At 54.1% G+C, this 19,256-nt stretch overlaps 3 non-coding genes and 1 pseudogene across 3 annotated transcripts; 1 reads left to right on the top strand and 3 right to left on the bottom strand.

Moving 5' to 3' along the window:
* The first annotated feature begins 2,039 nt into the window (after window positions 1-2,039).
* Window positions 2,040-2,121, top strand: TRNAS-AGA (transfer RNA serine (anticodon AGA)). The gene has a single exon. It is a non-coding gene; the product is annotated as a tRNA-Ser (tRNA).
* A 7,487-nt stretch (window positions 2,122-9,608) lies between these two features.
* Window positions 9,609-9,680, bottom strand: TRNAH-GUG (transfer RNA histidin (anticodon GUG)). The gene has a single exon. It is a non-coding gene; the product is annotated as a tRNA-His (tRNA).
* Window positions 9,681-14,691: 5,011 nt separating this feature from the next.
* On the bottom strand, window positions 14,692-14,773 carry TRNAS-AGA (transfer RNA serine (anticodon AGA)). Its single transcript has one exon. It is a non-coding gene; the product is annotated as a tRNA-Ser (tRNA).
* Window positions 14,774-18,697: 3,924 nt separating this feature from the next.
* LOC142024149 (small nucleolar RNA U3) lies at window positions 18,698-18,894 on the bottom strand (annotated as a pseudogene).
* Between the last annotated feature and the right edge of the window lie 362 nt (window positions 18,895-19,256).

Below are 19,256 nucleotides of genomic sequence, written 5' to 3'. Positions count from 1 at the left end.
AAGTGTAAACGATTGACAAGAGGGATGGGGGACTATAGAAAATGGGGTCCTGGGGTGGGCAGTGGGGGCAATGGAACTTAGAGGAGGTCTTGGGTGGGGGTAACAGAACTCAGAAAGGGCTCTGGGGAGCGGGTGGGAGGCCACAGTCCATATTCTCACAAGGGCTGGGATGGGGCTGGGACCATCAGGAGGTAGGGACAAGGAAGGGGTCCAGTGGGCTCAGGCTTGGGCTCACTGTGGGCTACAGGAAGATGGGAGGGGATGGGGGAAGGTTGGGTGGGAGTAGGGCAGCAATGTCAGGGACTGTGGGTGGATCTGTGGGGGGAACTGTGGGACATGTGGAGGGAGGAGCTGCAGGGGCTGTGGGAGGGACTGGTGATGGGGTGGGAGGCTGAGCCAGGCACATGGTCACAGCCTGTGTGAGGGTGTCCAGGCTGCCTGCCACCCAATCCCAGGCCTCCTGCTCCATCACCAGCCTCTCCTGCATTACAGCAGTCACGTCCTGCAGGGTGGTGGTGTGAGCAGTGACAGCAGCAGCTTCCTCCTCCCCACAGTGGCACCAGCACATGCCCCAGCACTGGCCCCATGTGGGCGCTCTTAGGGGTGCACTTCCAGCCCCCTAGCCCTCTGGTGTGGGCCTTTCTGGCTTGGGTACAGACCTTGTCTGGCCCCTGGATGGTGCAGCTCTGGAGACAGAAGGGGACCCAGGGAAAGGCCATCAGTACCATGACCTGGCCCTGGGGGCTGTGTGCCCCCCTACACCTTGTCCCCCCCATCTGACCTGGGGTCCCTGAGGGATCTGTGTGGCTGGGGGGTCCCTGCATGGGTGGGACATATGCAGTGTAGGTCAGCCTCCCTCCCTGGGCATGCAGCCTGTGGTGCTGTCCTCAGGGGCAGGTGCTGAGTGTTGCATGAGGCCCCCATTGAGGCTCAGGGAGCACAGCCATGTGGGGTGCATCCAGACTGGAGCTGGTGGCTGTGTGAGTGGGCCACTGCTGGCCTCCCCTCCCCTTGTGCCAGGCGTCCAACATGCACGAAACCTGCTTTGGTGTCCCTAGAGGAACTGAAGGGAGGCCCAGGTGGAGAGGGCGCAGATGGAGACCTCTGAGGACACAGAGATGATGAGGGCCCCATTGCTGGAACCCCTGTCATGGCTCTGGGCTTCTGTTCCTGTGCCTGTTGGGTGGGGGCTGCTGCGTGCTACTGGTCCTGACACCTCCTCCAGCCCCCTGGCAAGTGCCATCTGACCTGGTCGTGTGTAGGACGTGGGGGGTCAGTGCTGCCTCCTTGGGTCCCAGGAGGCCGTTGAGCTCCTGGAAGTGGGGCAGGCAGTGGCCACTGCCCCTCGAGTGGCTGGCCTCATCCTGGGCCTGGCAGTTGGCCTGCCACAGTTCCTTCACTTTTCTCCCCAGTAGTTCGGCTGTTCAGGTGGGGTGACCCTCGGAGCTCAGGCCAGAGAACAGGTGGCTGAAGGCTGCAGCATCCTGGCACCAGCCAGTCATGTGCAGCAGCAGCTCCTCATTCCCCAGAGTGTCAGAAGTCCTTAAACTCAGTCTCACTCCAGGAGGGGCCCTCGTCTGCGTCCCCTGGCTGGGCTCCTGGCACACCTCAGATGGGTTGAAGGGGGGTCTGCAGGATACAGGGCTGTGGTCATTGGCCATGGATTGCCACATGGAACTTTCACCGGGGCAGAATGATCCCCCTCCCCCACCATCTGCTGCCCCAGGGCCACAGTTCCCTCGAATGCTCCCTGGGGACGTAGAATACCTTTTGCTCAGTGCACCAAGGCCTGGGCAGATGTGCACCTCCAAGAGAAACACCAGCTGCTGCCTGTGGGGCTCTGCTTATTAGCCGGGCAGCACCTGCATCTCTCCTGAGCAGCCGCCCAAGCACACAGCTTCCAGGGACACTGCCGGAGCTGGGGCTGAGGAAAGGGGAGGGCAGCAAACCCCCCCAGCTGTCTGGCAGTGTTCCTGACCAGCCTTGGCCCACCGAGCATTCACCAGGGTCTCTGGCCTGGGTGCAGAGGTGGTCTCACAGCTGTGATGGCTGAGTGGTTAAGGTGTTGGACTAGAAATCCAATAGGGTTTCCCTGTGCAGGTTCAAATCCTGCTCGCAGCGAGGGCTGTGTTTTAGCCACATCCTGGAACCAGGACAAGACAGCAGCACACACCCTGAGACGCTGCCCAGGGGCTGTCTGTGACCAGCGTGTGGAAGAGGACAGGGGGGTCTGTGCCTGGGGGAAATGCTGACCCTGGGGTGTGGTCACTGCTCTGGCTGCTGCTGGGCCCAGCCTGCCTCCTATGTCAGCCCAACAGTGCTGCACTCACGTGTGTAATGCCCTGGCAAGGAGTGGGCAGCCCTGGTTCAGCTGCAGCCAGTGATAGGGCAGCTGCCTCTACGGGAAGGGCCTGTTCCCAAGGCTGGCTCAGGGGCTCTGGTCTCTCCCAGCTCCTGAGCTGTGCAGTACACAGCTGGGAAAGGGACAGACACTTGCCCAAGGGGGAATGAATGTCACAATGTCCTCTCTGCCCCAACAGCAATAGACTGATCTGCAGAACCAGACACAGGGCCTGGGGCAGGTCTCCACGTGACTGTGCCTAACCCTGTGCAAGCTCTGGGTTGTTTTGTGCTCGTCTCCATCGGGGGAAAAGCCTCTTCAGGACACATCTCCTGTCCCACAGCTGAAATGAGCCCCACAGTTATGAGACCTCACCGAGGGATTGGCTGATTTCCTCCCACCTTGTGATGCTGCCTGCAGACCACACGCTGCTTTGGGGTGTCCTTAGTGAGGGGTTGGTGGTGGGGAGCAGCCTGGCTCAGAGACGTTATGAAGATTCTCAGGCCACATGCAGTCATGGTCCTCCCCTCCTCTTGCACTGCCCTCTGCGGCTTTTGAGCCTTCCCCTTGAGGTGTCAGTACCAGCTGCCCCACCTCCAGGTGCCCAGAGGAGGACAGGTGAGCTGGGCTCCAGCCTGGGACTCCTCCTCTCCCCTTCTGTCCCCTGAATTTTTAGCCTGGTTTTGATGCTCCTTCTTTTAAGTGCCATGTGTGCAATAGGAATAGCCTGGCATCTCCAGGACCAGTTGTGAGGGCATCAGGAGAAGCCATGAGAAACCCAACTTCAGAGCACATCTATCTCTACACACTCTGCTGACTTCTGGGGCCCCAACCTTTTGCACTCAGGTTGACGAGCCAGCCCAACCCGAGACCTGGCTCCAGTGGGCCTCATTCATGCAGCAGGAGGAAAAAGACCTCACTCAGGTACCCCTGGGGACAAAATAGCCCAACCCTTGGAGAAGACGAGATTTACAGTAGAGCACCACCAGGTCCCACTGAGATTTGAACTATGGCAAATACCAGACACCAATCTCTAGGGTGGGGGAGCTGCTCTCCTGTCTCAGGGCTCCTCCTTGATGGCGTGTTGGTGACTCACAGTGAGGCACCAGAGATGGAGCTGACACAGCAGAGACAAAGGGGAGTGGAGGATGGGTGTACCCTCTCGGTGCAGAATGTGCTGAAAATAAGGGTTGTGAAGCCTCACAGCAGGGGTCCTGGCCAACAGGCAGCTGCCCCATGCAGAAGACTCCCCATAGCAGGAGCTGCCTCCCTGAGTAGCAGCATGCCAGGGGCTGAGGCAGCTGCCCCACAGAAGATCTCCCTGACAGCAGAGTGACTGACAGAAATGACAGTCCAAACCCAAGAGAAGAAACAACTGCAGGAGGAACACTGACAGAGTGGGCAGAACTGAGGTCTCTCAAATGTGTTTGCCGACTGTTTCAAGAACCTGCCCTACTGCCTTGCCCAAGATCCCCTTTCCCTCCCTGGATTTTACCTCACAATGCTGCCATGGAGGGAGCCCTGTGCACTCCATATCTTACACAGCAGTGATGACTGCCCTGTACCCTCACAACAACTTCAAGCGTTGATGAAACTCCTCAGTTCTTACACTGGGTGATAGCCTAGATTGTGACTTTACAACAACATGTTGTTTACAATAGACAAAGGCTCATTGCTTTGCCTGTTCCCATCAGGCTTTCTTTCCAAGGAATTACATAAGCACACCTTTGCATTTTCATGCAGACGCTCTCTAAAGGACACATTCCCCAAACCCTTCAGCAATACCGAGCTCCTGCTGGCACATTCCTTACATCTAAAAATAATACTCAAATTACTCATATGAGAACCAAAACTAAAACCTGTTCTGTTCAATATATTCATCAAGGATTTAGATAGTGGCAAAGAAAGTACACTTACTAAGTCTGCAGATGATACCAAGTTCGGGGGGGGTTGCAACTGCTTTGGAGGATAGGGTCAAAATTCAAAATGATCTGGACAAATAGGAGAAATGGTCTGAGGTAAACAGGATGAAGTTTAATGAAGACAAATGCAAAGTGCTCCGTTTGAGAAGGAACAATCAGTTTCACACCTGCAGAATGGGGAGAGACTGTCTCGGAATGACTACAGCAGAAAGGGATGTAGAGGTTATAGTGGACCACAAGCTAAATACGAGTCAACAGTGTGATGCTTTTGCAAAAAAAGCAAACATGATTCTTGGATGCATTAACAGGTGTGTTATGAACAAGACAGAAGTCATTCTTCCGCTTTACTCTGTGCTGCTTTGGCCTCAGCTCGAGTATTGTGTCTGGTTCTGGGAGCCACATTTCAATAAAGATGTGGAGAAATTGGAGAGGGACCAGAAAAGAGCAACAAGAATTATCAAGGATCTAGAGAATATGAACTATGAAGGACGGCTGAAATAATTGGGCTTGTTTAGTTTAGAAAAGAGAAGATTGAGAGGGACGTGAGAGCGGTTTTAAGTTATGCAAAAGGGCGTCATAAAGAGGAGGGAGAAAACTTGTTCTTCTTGGCCTCTGAGGATAGAACCAGAAGCAACGGGCTTAAACTGCAGCAAGGGAGGTTTAGGTTGGACATTAGGAAAAAGTTCCGAAGTGTCAGGGTGGTCAGACACTGGAATAAATTGCCTGGGGAGGTTGTGGAATCTCCATCTCTGGAGATATTTAAGATCAGGTTAGATAAATGTCTGTCAGGGATGGTCTAGACAGTTCTTGGCCCTGCCATGAGGGCAGGGAGCTGAACTTGATGGCCTCTAGAGATCCCTTCCAATCCTAGTATTCTATTATTCTATGATTCTGTGGAAAAAGCAGTTCAGTCGCACTTTAAAGATGCACAAAATAATTTATGAGGTGATGACTTTTTGTGTCCCATGAAAGCTCAGCACCTAATCAATTATTGTGTCAGTCTTTAAAGTGCTCCTGGACTGCTTTTTGGCTTTGATAGGACACAGACTAGCCCGGCTTTCTCTCTGTTCCTATTCAATATGAGTAGCAACTGTCACTTCCCCTCTGTACCCAGATCTCAGCCGAGGGACAGGTTTGCTGGGCTGATGTGCATTGGCATAAATGTGACCCCGACCAGCCCAGGGCTCAGCACGATCCCCTGCTCCCTCCCCCCGCAACTGCTGCTGTGTCGCCAAATCTCAGCATCTGCACCAGAGTGCAGGGGACACAGCAGAAGCTGGGGGATGGGAGCTGTTTGTGATGGGCCAAGCAGGGGGAGGAGGCAGGTGCACCTGTGACAACTTCCCTGCTGCTGGGCTGAGGTGGCTGGTTCCTGGCAGGCAGGTGCCCCAGTGTGGTGCACAGGATCCCCCAGGGGCACTGCAGGCCACCTGGCTTCATAGCACTTCCCCCTCCCCCAGAGAGGAGCCACTGCTGGCCCAGCACCTGAGCCCCCCCCAGCACGTGCCCCCACCCGGCATCCCTTCCTATGGTTCTCCCACAGGTTGTGGGGAGCAGCTCAGGGCAGGGCCAAAAAGGGGGCACAGCATAAAAACTGTCATCACCCCTGTTCTAGGGGCAGCCACCACAGCTGGGAGACCCCGGCTCCTCTGCTCTCTGGGGCAGAGTCAGTGATGCTCCTTCGCATACCCACAATGCATTGCGTGGTGTGTCCAGAGTTCCTCATCCATCAGCTGCCTTTGCTCCTGGAGCCTCTGGTTCTGGTGCTGAAATTCGGCTGGAAGCACCTCTGGGCAATGGGCTGCACAAAGGTGAGGCTTGCGGGTTGTCCCTGTGGACACTGTGATGTGAGAAGAACTTGCTTTTTCCCCCGTCAGCTCCTTCAGAGGGGATGCTGTATAATCTGCTTTTTTTTTTCAGTTCTTGTGTTTCTTTTGCTTTTTTGTAAAGGTTTTTGTGCTGGGAGTCTGCAAGAGCCTTTTCCAGACTCCGAATTATGCACCACATGCTAATGAGGTGCAGGCACTTTACATCTGCCCCTCATTAGCATCTTCTGGACAGCTCACTACCATGCCGCTTCCGGAAGAAGAAGCACATGAAGACACAGCCGCAGGATACCCCCGGGCAGGGGCTGCACCCACAGGCTGTCTCTGCTCTGACACAGCCCCGGGCAGGGCCAAGGGCTCAGTGTGTGACTGTGCAGGGCAGAGGGGAGGTGGGGGGGAGGGCAGGTGTGAGGGGGAACCCGGCTGGGCTTGTGGCTGAGGGAGGAGGGGAAAAGGGCAGTGGGGAGGGGCAGGAGAGACAGGGTCTGAGTGACACACTGCAGGGGCCCAGGACAGCTGGTGAGGGGCAGCCGGGGCTGAGGGGACCCCTAGCTGGGCTCAGAGCAGTGGGGGATGGGTGACAGAGGCAGAAAGGGGAGGCCAGGCTGGTGAGGGAGGGGAAGAAATTTCTTTCAGTGGGCAGGGGCCCTGCAGCTGCCTGTTGCTCATTCCCAAATAGGCCCCCTCAGAAGCATTTCCTTCCAGGGCTGCGAGCTCTGCTGTTTAGAGTGTGGGCTAATAGCACCAAGGTCATGGGTTCAAGCCCCATGCAGACCATTACAGGCCTTTCTTGGTTTTCCTTAATCTAGGCAGGAGGCCAAAAGAGCTGCAGGAAAGAGGCTGAGAGCCTGGCAGGGAGCAAGACAGAGTCACCGCCCTGGGCCAGGTCACCATCCCCAGCCAGGGAGATGTAGGCAACAGGCTCACAATTCCCATGAATGGCAGCTGCTCACTGGGCTGGACACCAGGAGCTGCCTGGCTCTGGGACACACAATGGATCTTTCTGGCACCTGGAGGAAAGTGTAAAATAAGGGACAATGACATCATCATTTCTTCTCTCCTCCTGCACCTACACTGAAAGCAACAACGTTGGAAAGACAAAGACAGCTTTGATTTGGCCTAACTGGAAAACATCCGAATAAGCACAAACTACTAGAAGTTATGGGAAGGGAAACTTTCCCATCTAGCTCAGCACGAGAACATTTAGGAATTCGATGAGAATTTGCCTTTTCTTTCTTTTGTAACAGTTTTGGACGCCTGTACCAATACCACCGCCAAACACACACAACTGATCTTTGTGTGGGAATAAATAATTCAAAATGTTTCTACTAAGCTGCGACAGTTTTGCTTGGTGTTGGGGGAGTCAATGCAGGTAACATGCACAGAACTGGGCCCCGTGTGGTAGCTCCAGGTTTGCCCCAGGTGCAGTGGTGGTGGCAGCTCAGGTCTTACCCTTCCTGTTCCAGTACTCCATGAAACAGCCTGGTGCATTGTCACACTTTTGATTTTCTGAGGCACTCACGAAAGAGCTCAGTCTGATAACAGAGTCCACAGTTTTGTAATGTTACCCTTGGGTCATAAAGTGTCGGTAGCAATACGAGCCGGGTTCATTATCTAGGGGTCCCTTTTCATCAATCTCACATAGACCGACTCGAGCCCCGACCCAGGGAAATTCACACACCCCCGGGGTGCCTCAGAGTGCCTTCCCCTGTCGCAAACACAGTCTGAGTGTAGGAGAGAAACTTTTAATGCAAGAGTCAGAAAAGTCATACGGCATAATTTGGTGAAAATATCACACCCACAGTTCATAACCAGCCCTCAAGTGACTGTCCCAGCTCAAGTAGATGGAGCAGCGCCCTTTGCCTCTCAGGCTCAGCAGTCCTACACTGGAAACAGCCAATCCACACCCCCTAAACTGTCTCCCTACCCACTTCAAATGCCCCACTCACAACTCTGCGCAGTGTGTGCAGGCCCCGACACATCACTTTAGCTGTGCCTGCACCAGCACCTTCCTAAAACCAAAGCGGAAGACGGTGCTTTTGAAGACAAGGTGTGGGGGGGTGGTCCTTTTGATAGGCCCCCCGTCTACACAGCGGTGCGCAATATGGAAGTGGCACTTTTCAAATTCCATGTCCACCATTATGCGAATGATGCACTGCATATTCATGGCGGCAGCTCAGTAGCATCTTCCAGCCTCGCTCATTACCACACCCCCTACCGAAAGGAAGAGTCGAGTGTTCGAAGTGGCCCTGCATGCATCACCTGGCTGAATCAGGGGTAATGCAAACTTTGGGTACAGCTGAAGGCTCAGCAGATCTGTTTGGCCATTCCTGTGCACATAACCCTGAGGCTTGTGGCTGGGACAGAGGAAACACAAGCCACATAGCACAAGGAGGGACAGAGGGAGCTTCATCTTTCCCAGGTTTCTGCTTCTCGCCTCTGGGGTAACCTTTCGACAAGCAGCGCTCTAAGAAAAGCACTGAATGACCTGCCCCAGCTGGGGGTGTGCTGCAGAGGGACTTACCTGCCTGAAAACTCCCCAGCACGGCGTGGAAGAAGGCTTCTGAAGGCTTTGTATGCCTGTGACACGCCATGTAACACCTCCCGTCCTGTTCATTTTTTTTCTCTTGGTCATAAACTTTTGTTTCCCACAGTGCAGGGATGGGCGGCAGGGGGCCTATTGAGGTCAGAAGAGCACTGTGTACATGCGAGTGGGGAGTTTAAATCACTTCTCTCTGCACCAGAGCCTTCAGCAGGAGAGACACGGCATTTCCAGGGAGGGCTGCCCCAGGCTCACAAGATCACACCAGCATCAGGACTCCAGGGATCTCTGGGCACACTGCCAAGTTCCAGCGCACCAAACGATTGCCTGAACCCTTCCATCGGGCTGGGCCAAAGACCTGGCTCCACCAGGCACCAGTCACCCCACTCACTCTCATGCAGGACAGGAGAGGGAAGCAGCTCAGAGAGCTTTAGGGCTGTGCCTCAGTAAGGCAGCCCCAGGAGGTGCCTCTGACATTGAACTCAGGCTGTGGGAAGCAGAGCCCTGAACAATGGCTCCAGCCCTCCCCACCTGCCCCTCACCCTTTGGGGCTGGCTGGCATTGCCCCCTGGACACCTCTCACCCTCAGCTGGCAGCATGGACTGTGTCCTTATTGCTTCTCTGGAGAGCCTGTGTCTCCCAGGACTCCCTCTCTCTGCCTGGGGCTTTCTCAGCACCTGGCCCCACAAAGCTTCCACCAGACAGACACTGTGTTTTCCAGGCCCATTCCTGTGGCTATGGGCTTAGAACCACAGAATCCTGGGGCTGGAAGGGACCTCAGGAGATCATTGAGTCCAGCCTCCTCCCCAAAGCAGGAGCAACCCCAACTAAATCATCCCAGCCAGGGCTTTGTTAAGCCAGGGCTTAAAAACCTCCAGGGATGGAGATTTCACCACCTTTTCAGGTAACGCATTGCAGTGCTTCACCCCCCTTTTGGGAAAAACAAAAGCAGTACCAGCCCTGTGCTGGGCTATCACTGCCATGACTTGGATTTGAACCAAGGTTTCTGCAGCCACAGTGCAGAGTACTAACCACTGTACCATCATGGCAAGATGTAGAAACTTTGTAGTGAATTTTCCTTTCTAGGGCATCACCCCACAATCTGGGACCTGGGCCACTGCTCCAGCTGAAGGCAGGACTCTTTGGGCTCCAGGGGCACAAGGCAAATCAGCAGCCAGCTGCCCAGAGAAGTGCTTGAGCCCGGCACTGTCAGATTAAGAGCCTGCTGCTCATCCAACTCGTGGTGGTAAAAGGGGCTTTTCCTTTTGGCCCTTGACACAAGTGCAGTCAGGGCAGCCTTGTAAGAATGTAAAATGTTGAAGAAACCCACATTGGAAAAGGCTGGGGGAGTTGCCTAAGGTGGGAAGCAGACGGTTCTGTCTTTTGCTGCACTTTTACATAACAGCTGTTCTCTGTGCAAGAAAGTGCCTCATTCTCCTGAAAAGAGAGAGAACCTTCGGGTTTCTTTTGCAATTTCTCTCCTCTAATGCTGATAGAGCCATCAGCCAACTGCCTAACCACCCTGTTCTTCCAGAACACACAGCTCACAGATTAGCAAGGCAAAAATTATACAACAGATAAAATGTTTAAAAAAAATCACTGAACCATCTACACAGCATAACAAGCATATTTTGCAAAAACTCTAGTCAATGCAAAAACCAGAAAAAATATGTACATGAAACACGAACTGCTAACATGCATGAACTATACAGAGAATTTTTTCTGTTACTCACAAGCAGGTGGAAAAGCTCCCAAAAAAAAGACACCAAAAACCAGGAAAAAAATCTTACGTGCTTCACTACACCAAAATTTTTAACAAAAGAGAAAAGATGTTCACAAATTGGAAAGAAACCAAGTGATACAGCACCCCCTGTAAAAAAGCTGACAGGGAAAAGAAGGAAACACAGACCCCCCAAAAATTGGCATGAAAGAACAGGATAAAAATTATATAAGTTCCCCCACAGAAAAACCTTTACAAAAAACCAAAAAAGATACATGAACTGAAAAGAAAGCAGATTATACAGCACCCCCTCTGAAGGAGCTGACGGGGGAAAAAGCAAGTTCTTCTCACATCACAGTGTCCACAGGGACAACCCGCAAAGCCTCCCCTTTGTGCAGCCCATTGCCCAGAGGTGCTTCCAGCCGAATTTCAGCACCAGAACCAGACGCTCCAGGAGCAAAGGCAGCTGGTGGATGAGGGACTCTGGACACACCACGCAATGCATTGTGGGTATGCAAAGGAGCATCACTGACTCTGCCCCAGAGAGCAGAGGAGCCAGGGTCTCCCAGCTGTGGTGGCTGCCCCCAGAACAGGAGTGATGACAGTTTTTATGCTGTGGCCCCTTTTTGGCCCTGCCCTGAGCTGCTCCCCACAACCTGAGGGAGAACCATAGGAAGGGATGCTGGGGGGGCGCGTGCTGGTGGGGGCTCAGGTGCTGGGCCAGCAGTAGCTCCTCTCTCGGGGAAAGGTAAGTGCTATGAAGCCAGGCTGCCTGCAATGCCCCTGGGGGATCCTGTGCACCACACTGGGACACTTGCCTGCCAGGAACCAGCCACCTCAGCCCAGCAGCAGGGAAGTTGTCACAGGTGCACCTGCCTCCTCCCCCTGCTTGGCCCATCACAAACAGCTCCCATCCCCCAGCTTCTGCTGTGTCCCCTGCGCTCTGGTGCAGATGCTGAGATTTGGCGACACAGCAGTAGCTGCGGTGGGAGGGGGCAGGGGATCGTGCTGAGCTCTGGGCTGGTCAGGTCACAGTTATGCCAATGCACATCAGCCCAGCAAACCTGTCCCTCAGCTGAGATCTGGGAACAGAGGGGAAGTAACAGTTGCTACTCATATTGAATAGGAACAGAGAGAAAGCCGGGCTAGTCTGTGTCCTATCAAAGCCAAAAAGCAGTCCAGGAGCACTTCAAAGACTGACACAATAATTGATTAGGTGCTGAGCTTTCATGGGACACAAAAACTCAACACCTCATAAATTATTTTGTTCATCTTTAAAGTGCGACTGAACTGCTTTTTCCACAGAATCATAGAATGATAGAACACTAGGATTGGAAGGGATCTCTAGAGTACATCGAGTCCAGCCCCCTGCCCTCATGGCAGGGCCAAGAACTGTCTAGACCATCCCTGACAGACATTTATCTAACCTGATCTTAAATATCTGCAGAGATGGAGATTCCACAACCTCCCCAGGCAATTTATTCCAGTGTCTGACCACCCTGACACTTCGGAACTTTTTCCTAATGTCCAACCTAAACCTCCCTTGCTGCAGTTTAAGCCCGTTGCTTCCGGTTCTATCCTCAGAGGCCAAGAAGAACAAGTTTTCTCCCTCCTCTTTATGACACCCTTTTGCATAACTTAAAACCGCTCTCACGTCCCCCTCAATCTTCTCTTTTCTAAACTAAACAAGCCCAATTCTTTCAGCCGTCCTTCATAGTTCATATTCTCTAGATCCTTGATAATACTTGTTGCTCTTTTCTGGTCCCTCTCCAATTTCTCCACATCTTTATTGAAATGTGGCTCCCAGTACCGGACACAATGCTGGAGCTGAGGCCAAAGCAGCACAGAGTAAAGCGTAAGAATGACTTCTGTCTTGTGCACAACACACCTGTTAATGCATCCAAGAATCATGTTTGCTTTTTTTGCAAAAGCATCACACCGTTGACTCATATTTAGCTTGTAGTCCACTATAACCTCTACATCCCTTTCTGCTGTAGTCATTCCTAGACAGTCTCTCCCTATTCTGTAGGTGTGAAACTGATTGTTCCTTCTCAAACGGACACTTTGCATTTGTCTTCATTAAACTTCATCCTGTTTACCTCAGACCATTTCTGCTATTTGTTCAGATCATTTTGAATTTTGACCCTATCCTCCAAAGCAGTTGCAACCGCCCCCCGGCCCCCCCAAGCTTGGTGTCATCTGCGTACTTTCTGTGACAATATCTAAATCCTTGATGAATATATTGAACAGAACAGGTTTTAGTTTTGGTTCTCATTTGAGAAATTTTTGTATCATTTTTAGATGTAAGGAATGTGCCAGCAGGAGCTCGGTATTGCTGAAGGGTTTGGGGAATGTGTCCTTTAGAGAGCGTCTGCATGAAAATGCAAAGGTGTGCTTATGTAATTCCTTGGAAAGAAAGCCTGATGGGAACAGGCAAAGCAATGAGCCTTTGTCTATTGTAAACAACATGTTGTTGTAAAGTCACAATCTAGGCTATCACCCAGTGTAAGAACTGAGGAGTTTCATCAACGCTTGAAGTTGTTGTGAGGGTACAGGGCAGTCATCACTGCTGTGTAAGATATGGATTGCGCAGGGGTCCCTTCATGGAAGCATTGTGAGGTAAGAACCGTGGAGGGAAAGGGGATCTTGGGCAAGGCAGTCGGGCAGGATCTTGAAACAGTCGGCAAACACACTTGAGAGACCTCAGTTCTGCCCACTCTGTCAGTGTTGCTCCTGTAGTTGTTTCTCCTCTTGGGTTTGGACTGTCATTTCTGTCAGTCACTCTGCTGCCAGGGAGATCTTCTGTGGGGCAGCTGCCTCAGCCCCTGGCATGCTGCTACTCAAGGAGGCAGCTCCTGCTATGGGGAGTCTTCTGCATGGGGCAGCTGCCTGTAGGCCAGGACCCCTGCTGTGAGGTGGCTGCTGGGAGACTTCACAACCCTTATTTTCAGCACATTCTGCACCAAGAGGGTACATCCATCCTCCACTCCCCTTTGTCTCTGCTGTGTGACCTCCATCTCTGGTGCCTCACTGTGAGTCAGCAACAAGCCATCGACGAGGAGCCCTGAGACAGGAGAGCAGCTCCCCCACCCTAGAGGTTGGTGTCTGGTATTTGCCATAGTTCAAATCTCAGTGGGACCTGGTGGTGCTCTACTGTAAATCTCGTCTTCTCCAAGGGCTGGGCTATTTTGTCCCCTGGGGTACCTGAGTGAGGTCTTTTTCCTCCTGCTGCATAAATGAGGCCCACTGGAGCCAGGTCTCGGGTTGGGCTGGCTCGTCAACCTGAGTGCAAAATGTTGGGGCCCCAGAACTCAGCAGCGTGTGTAGAGATAGATGTGGTCTGAGGTTGTGTTTCTCATGGCTTCTCCTGATGCCCTCACAACTGGTCCTGGAGCTGCCAGGCTATTCCTATTGCACACATGGCACTCAAAGGAAGGAGCATCAAAACCAGGCTAAAAATTCAAGGGAGAGAAGGGAAGAGGAGGAGTCCCAGGCTGGAGCCCAGCTCACCTGTCCTCCTCTGGGCACCTGGAGGTGGGGCAGCTGGTACTGACACCTCGATGGGAAGGCTCAAAAGCCGCAGAGGGCAGTGCAAGAGGAGGGGAGGACCATGACTGCATGTGGCCTGAGAATCTTCATAATGTCTCTGAGCCAGGCTGCTCCCCACCACCAACCCCTCACTAAGGACACCCCAAAGCAGCGTGTGGTCTGCAGGCAGCATCATAAGGTGGGAAGAAATCAGCCAATCCCTCAGTGAGGTCTCATAACTGTGGGGCTCATTTCAGCTGTGGGGCAGGAGATGTGTCCTGAAGAGGCTTTTCCCCGGATGGAGACAAGCACAAAACAAGCCAGAGCTTGCACAGGGTTCGGCACAGTCACATGGAGACCTGCCCCAGGCCCTGTGTCTGGTTCTGCAGATCAGTCTATTGCTGTTGGGGCAGAGAGGACATTGTGACATTCATTCCCCCTCGGGCAAGTGTCTGCCCCTTTCCCAGCTGTGTACTGCACAGCTCAGGAGCTGGGAGAGACCAGAGCCCCTGAGCCAGCCTTGGGAACAGGCCCTTCCCTCAGAGGCAGCTGCCCTATCACTGGCTGCAGCTGAACCAGGGCTGCCCACTCCTTGCCAGGGCATTACACAGGTGAGTGTTGCACTGTTGGGCTGACATAGGAGACAGGCTGGGCCCAGCAGCAGCCAGAGCAGTGACCACACCCCAGGGTCAGCATTTCCCCCAGGCACAGACTCCCCTGACCTCTTGCACACACTGGTCACAGACAGCCCCTGGGCAGTGTCTGAGCTGCTGTCTTGTCCTGGTTCCAGAATGTGGCTAAAACACAGCCCTCGCTGTGAGCAGGATTTGAACCTGCGCAGGGAAACCCTATTAGATTTCTAGTCCAACACCTTAACCACTCGGCCATCACAGCTGTGAGACCCCCCTCTGCACCCAGGCCAGAGACCCTGGTGAATGCTCAGTGGGCCAAGGCTGGTCAGGAACACTGCCAGACAGCTGGTGGGGTTCGCTGCCTTCCCCGTCCTCAGCCCCGCCCCCGGCAGTGTCCCTGGAAGCTGTGTGCTTGGGCGGCTGCTCAGGAGAGATGCAGGTGCTGCCCGGCTAATAAGCAGAGCCCCACAGGCAGCAGCCGGTGTTGCTCTTGGAGGTGCACATCTGCCCAGGCCTTGGTGCACAGAGCAAAATGTATTCTACGTCCCCAGGGAGCATTCGAGGGAACTGTGGCCCTGGGGCAGCAGATGGTGGCAGATGGGGATCGTTCTGCCCCGGGGAAAGTTCCATGTGGCAATCCATGGCCAATGACCACAGCCCTGTATCCCCCAGACCCTCCTTCAACCCATCTGAGGTGTGTCAGGAGCCTAGCCAGGGGACGCAGACGAGGGCCCCTCCTGGAGTGAGACTGAATTTAAGGACTTCTGACACTCTGGGGAATGAGGAGCTGCTGCTCCACATGACTGGCTGGTGCCAGGATGCTGCAGCCTTCAGCCACCTGTTCCCTGAGCTCCGAGGGTCACCCCACCTGAACAGCCAAACTACTGGGAAGAAAAGTGAAGGAACTGTGGCAGGCCAACTGCCAGGCCCAGGATGAGGCCAGCCACTCGAGGGGCAGTGGCCACTGCCTGCCCCACTTCCAGGAGCTCAACGGCCTCCTGGGACCCAAGGAGGCAGCACTGACCCCCCACGTCCTACACACGACCAGGTCAGATGGCGCTTGTCGGGGGCTGCAGGAGGTGTCAGGACCAGTAGCAGGCAGCAGCTCCCACCCAACAGGCACAGGAACAGAAGCCCAGAGCCATGACAGGGGTTCCAGCAATGGGGCCCTCATCACCTCTGTGTCCTCAGAGGTCTCCATCTGGGCCCCCTCCACCTGGGCCTCCCCTGAGTTCCTCTAGGGACACCAAGGTCTGTTTCGTGCATGTTGGACGCCTGGCACAAGGGGAGGGGAGGCCAGCAGTGGCCCACTCACACAGCCACCAGCTCCAGTCTGGATGCACCCCACATGGCTGTGCTCCCTGAGCCTCAATGGGGGCCTCATGCAACACTCAGCACCTGCCCCTGTGGACAGCACCACAGGCTGCATGCCCAGGGAGGGAGGCTGACCTACACTGCATACGTCCCACCCATGCAGGGACCCCCCAGCCACACAGATCCCTCAGGGACCCCAGGCCAGATGGGGGGACAAGGTGGAGGGGGGGCACACAGCCCCCAGGGCCAGGTCATGGTACTGATGGCCTTTCCCTGGGTCCCCTTCTGTCTCCAGAGCTGCACCATCCAGGGGCCAGACAAGGCCTGTACACAAGCCAGAAAGGCCCACACCAGAGGGCGAGGGGGCTGGAACTGTACCCCTAAGAGCGCCCACATGGGGCCAGTGAAGGGGCATGTGCTGGTGCCACTGTGGGGAGGAGGAAGCTGCTGCTGTCACTGCTCACACCACCACCCTGCAGGACGTGACTGCTGTCATGCAGGAGAGGCTGGTGATGGAGCAGGAGGCCTGGGATTGGGTGGCAGGCAGCCTGGACACCCTCACACAGGCTGTGACCACGTGCCTGGCTCAGCCTCCCACCCCATCACCAGTCCCTCCCACAGCCCCTGCAGCTCCTCCCTCCACATGTCCCTCACAGTGTCCCACAGTTCCCCCCACCCATCCAACCACAGTCCCTGACATTGCTGCCCTGCTCCCACCCATCCTTCCCCAGTTTGGAATCCATTGTCAGAGTTTCATGAAATACTTTCTTTAGCAACACTCCCGTGTCCCTGGTGTCTATTGGGAGGCCAGGAGGGTATGGGAGTGTGGGAGGGGGTTGATAGTGAGAGGTGGGTGCATGGGAAGGGAGTTGTGGTGGTGGCTGTATGTTGGGGGGGTCACATGGGCCCCCAGACAAAGGCCTCCCAGAGGAACTTACTGACCTGCACACTGACCCTCTGTGCCAGACAGCACGGGAAAGCAGCCAGCTGCTTGGAGCCGTGGCCAGACCCAAAACCCACCCCTGCATGAACGGCTCTTGCTTTACCTCCACAGTGTTGTGGAGGGAGCCGCATATACCCACCACATCTGGTACATTGCGTGGGATGACCTCCAGTATCCTGAGGGGTCCCTGAAAGTGCCCTTCAGCCACCTAATATTGCAAGCCCAGTTTAGGAACTAAATAAAAACATCCTGGCTGGGCTCAGTGTGTCCCATGTAGGGCCACATCAGCCACTCATGCAAGGGGTAAATGGCACTGAGCATTATATAGGGGGCCTAGTGGTGTCCCCATTTGGTAGCTCCCAGGTTGGGATGGATGTCTTCTCCTGCATGCTGCAGCAGAGCCATGAGTTGCAAAAGATATGGGCATTGTGGGCTCACCCAGACAAACCCACACAGAATGCCATAAATTGCCCCTTGGTGTCCACGCGGGTGTGGAGCACCCACAAAATGGTACCCCTTGCAATTGATGAAGATGCCTGTGCTGCACTCTGGGGCCTGGATAGCAATGTGGGTCCCATCCAGAGCTCTGAAGCACTTGGGGAAGTCCAGCTGCTCAGCCCCCATTAGGGTGACTTGCAGATTCCTGACATGGACAACCCAGTAAAGTAGGTTGTTTTTGATTGCCCAGAAGACCTGAATGGTGTGTGGGGAGAACATGCCCATGTGTGCGTGGTGGGGTGCTCCATGCATCCCCTTCCCCTCCCCCCACCTGGCCCCAGTCACCCCACCCTGTCCCTCTCCCCTGTCTCTGAGGGTCCCCCTTGCCTGGCAGCCCTCCTCCCCATGGTGGGGAGGTGCCCCAAGCATGCCCTACCTCCAGCAGAACAGCCGCAATGGTGGCCCTGCCCACCCCCAATTGATGGCCAAATGACTCATGGCTGCCCAGGGTAGTGAGCCTCCACATAGCAATGGCTACCCCCTTGTGCAAGGGGAGTGTGGGCTGCACCTGTGTGTCATGGTGCTGGGGGGCAGGGGAGGGCCAATAACTTAGCTCCAGCAATAGCCACTTTGTCATACTGAAGTTGTGGAGCCAGCGGGTGTCGCTCCAGTCCCCCAGAACCAGCCTGTCCCATCACTCGCTGCTGGAGGGCTCGTCCCACAGGGACAGACAACCCAGGGGAGGGAGAACAAGCGTCGCCCCAGGGCAGTGGCCTGTGCCAGGGCAGCCATTAGGCTAGACCCCTGGAGCTGCTGGAGGGTGGCAGCTAGGAGCAGTGCCTACAGGCTGACCATGGCCTGGATGGGTTGGGCATCAGGGAGCTTCTGGGGGGCCATTGTGTGCCACCAAGTGGCTTCTACATGTGGTTGAGTTCTCGGTGCTCTGGGTACAAGCCAGCCCTTGGCATGTGCAGAATGAGTGTGTTTTGGAGGAGCCCTTTAAAAGAGCACCAGGCTGCAGCCCCCAGAAGAGCTTATCCACCTTGCTAGCGCAGCCATGGCATTTTCTGGCCCTTTTCTCCCAAAAAGAGCACCCTGTGACATATGGCTGCTTCCTTGCAAACCAAGGGCCTGGTCTTTTCAAAGAGCGGCTCACAATCTCCTTTCGCTTGGGGCGTGTGGACGCTCACTTTTGAACGCTGATCTGTCAGAAGGTGGCTTTGGAAAGTTTGCCTTTTGACATCACACTGTGGTGTCGACTCAGCCAGCCACAGAGAAAAGGAGAGAAAAGCAGAACCAGATCCCCACCAAAACATTGAAGCATATTGTAACAAACAAATTTGTGTGTACATCAAATAGGGATAAAATTCTTTTTACATCTAAGGAACAGAAACTTTTAAACACCATTTTCATTCCTTCTGCTTCTGAACATTTCATGTAAAAGTAACTAAAACAATTCCCCACACTCTAAAAACTCAATAATAAGAACCAACCACTCTGACAAGGTTCTTTGCTTGTTGTTTCTACAAGAAAACAAGAACCATCATCAAGAACAAACACCAGCACTGCCTGTTTACCTCAAGGTCAGAAAGAAACACTTTAAAACATTTTCATGGTTAATAACACTACCAACAAAGTGCACTTCTGTAGCTATATACTAGAGAAATAATCCTTTAAAGTACAGTTTTAAGTACATACTCTTCAGCTGCACACCCAGCAGAACAGGCACAAGCTTCCTGCCCATGGTGAATGTTTTCAAACAGCTGCTTCCACCCTACTCGAACTAAGGGACAAAAGTCTAAAACCAACCACCCCTTTCGCTGAAGCCCAATTCACCCGCTTTGGGACGCAGTGTATCAGAGGTGGTTGCATGTGGCTGTTTGCAGACACACCCCTCCTGATTAGCATACAGTGCCCTTTGGAGCCAATGAAACCTTCTCACTTTTACTTCCCCAATCTGCCACTTTCCTTACAGTCTCTCATGTGACAGGTATCAGGCACAGAGGACTCTGACAGGTTAGTTCCTTTTTGCCAGCTGTGCAGGGCTACG

This window comes from Carettochelys insculpta, chromosome 21 (assembly GCF_033958435.1).
Source record: "Carettochelys insculpta isolate YL-2023 chromosome 21, ASM3395843v1, whole genome shotgun sequence".
Classification (NCBI taxonomy): domain Eukaryota; kingdom Metazoa; phylum Chordata; order Testudines; family Carettochelyidae; genus Carettochelys; species Carettochelys insculpta.
This window is presented reverse-complemented; position numbering and strand designations above follow the sequence as displayed.